General features: G+C 43.3%; 1 pseudogene; it reads right to left on the reverse strand.

Annotated features, from left to right (window-relative positions):
- Window positions 1-2,500, reverse strand: part of LOC137459528 (28S ribosomal RNA) — an 8,440-nt pseudogene that overhangs the window by 2,922 nt on the left and 3,018 nt on the right.

Here is a 2,500-nt window from a genome sequence, read left to right on the forward strand (position 1 = left end):
ACTTTTCCCCCTGCGTTTTTAATCCAGTTAAGTCACAAAATGCTTCTAGAATTTCAATATTTTTCTCCATTCCTGATTGGGACTTACTCAGCAGGACCAGGTCGTCTGCAAAAGCCAGAGCTGTTAATTTGCCATTCTCGTGTTGGAACCCCTCCCCACACTCTTCTAATTTACATAACAGAGGGTCAATGCACAGGTTAAAGAGGAGTGGTGACATGGGATCGCCCTGTTTCACACCAGTTTTGATTCCTATTGACTCAGACTCTCCTTCTTTAGTTTTGATTCTGGTGTGGATGTTTTGATAGAAGTCCTTAATTAATGCTATTATGTGGTCATCCAGGCCCTTTTGCTTTAGCACCGCCAGGATGTGGGTGTGGCTCACTGAATCAAAGGCTTTGGCCAAATCGACAAAGACAACCCCCAGGGGTTTCTTTTGTTTCTTTGCATTCCTAATTAATAGCTGTAATAGTTTTAAGTTCTCAGCACAGCCAGAAGATTGAATGAAGCCTCTCTGCCTGGGGTTAATGGGACACGCCTTTGCCAACCTTGCAGTTAAGATTCTTGAATAGAGTCTCAGGATGATGGAACCAATAGTAATTGGCCGCCAGTTATTAATATCATTTTGGCGTTCGGGCGCTGATGATTTAGGTATTAGGATTGTTCGGCATCCCCTTATTACATCTGGAATTTTGCCACTTAACAGCCAGAGATTAAATAGTTCTTTGATCTCCTCACAATTTGGATCCATTTTAAGCAGGGCCTTCAGGGTGATCCCATCAGGGCCTGGTGCCGATTTTTTATTCATGTCTTTGATATTCTTAAGGATCTCTTTCTCTGTAATCAATTCCTTAAAAGCCGAATTATCTGCCTGCCCCACAGACTGGAATGCTCCAAGTCCTTGAAATAAGTTCTGAGACTCCCACCTAGATCTGAAGGTGTTACTGACCTCTTCCAGGGGGATGGTACATTGGGCAGAGTCTTTTTCATCCAGAATCATATTAGCTAACTTCCCTCGATCTAAGCGGAAGAGGCGTTGGAATCGGAGAAATTCTCCACGCTTTCTGGCTCTTTTTCTCATCCATTCCTTTTGAGGTTTCTTCTGCTGAGGTTTACGTTGGCTCTTTTTTGGCGCTTTCTGTTCAATTGATTTCTCAAACAAATACAAATATTGGTCCTGAGCTACCTCATTGAGTAATTTTAATGAGTCTGTTTTGCCTTCAATTATTTGTTTATATGTATTTTTAAGAATGGGCAGCTTTCCTAATGTCATCTTTTCATTAATAGTCTTTTTATAGTGGGCTAGCAGCTCCCTTTCACCAGAAGATGGAATCACAGTCCTCTCCTCTTTTAACCTGTTCTTGCTCTCTTGTGTTTTCTCTCTCTCTGGCACCACAGTTTCTCTTAATAGTCTTCTCTTTTCACTGATCTGTTTGGCTGTTTTAGTTGTTAATTTTTCAGCAATCAATTTGTTAATATTTTTCCTCCCTTCAAACTCTTGATTTAGTTTCTGTAATAATTCTGTTTCCTCTTGGGACCAGATTTTCTTGTGAGCACCTCTTTTAGAGGTCTCCTTGGGGCGAGATGCTTCAATTCTTTCTGCGTTTCTCAGGGCTGGGTGAGCTAATCTCTTATGTTGTCCTAAGCCAATTTTAGTTTTAAAACATTTTTTACATTCTTCACACATAAACCCTTCTACCTGAGTAGGCTCTTGGACCCCTTTGCATTTTGGGAGATGGCATGAGATACTATGATGCTTTTCATTTGTCTTCCCACAGCGGGAACATTGGAAATTTATCTTTCTTTTCCCATGGGCTCTCTTTAGATGATCAATCAATCTCGTCATATTGCCTGCCCTAGTGGTACAGCATGGACATGTCGGGTTGTCCTCTGGCATCTTCACCAGGGGGGTCCCAGGACAGATGTCAGCTGTATTATCCAACTCGGGCGATGCGGTTAGTATTGAGAGCTGACTCATAGAGCTCGGGGTTTCAGGACACTCCACCTCCTCGTTCCTGCTCCTCTCTGTGCTTTCATCTCGGATATCTTTCCCATGAGCTGGAGAAGTGGGTCCTACATACACCTCCGGCAATACTATCAGTTTCTCATTCCAGATAGGATCGTAGGCAGTATTGTCATTGGCTATCATTGAGTTCATGAACTCTATTCCAGCCAGACATACCCCTATCTCCTCGTCTGGTAGTCTCATATCACGTTTGGTCGCAACCTCCAGCCAATCTGCAGGACTGGTCTGGGTGCCTATGGTGACAAAAAGGCTACGTAGTTGACGAACCATTTTGTGAAGTCAATGTGAGGGAGGAATCAGTCAGAAGCTCTTCCCTCCAAGAGCAACTGACTTTGCCCAACTAACTGCGCCGTGGGCTGAGCTAGCGTGTGGCAATTAAATCACCACTAAAATTTGTTTCGCCAAAATACTATCAGTCAGGGGCGAGCTAACTGATAAATTGGAGCGTCTAAGCTCCAAAGAGACTGGGGCAGAGAC

The sequence above is a fragment of the Melanerpes formicivorus genome, unplaced genomic scaffold, assembly GCF_026170545.1.
Source record: "Melanerpes formicivorus ecotype bairdi unplaced genomic scaffold, bMelFor1.0.p_v2 SCAF_371, whole genome shotgun sequence".
Classification (NCBI taxonomy): Eukaryota; Metazoa; Chordata; class Aves; order Piciformes; family Picidae; genus Melanerpes; species Melanerpes formicivorus.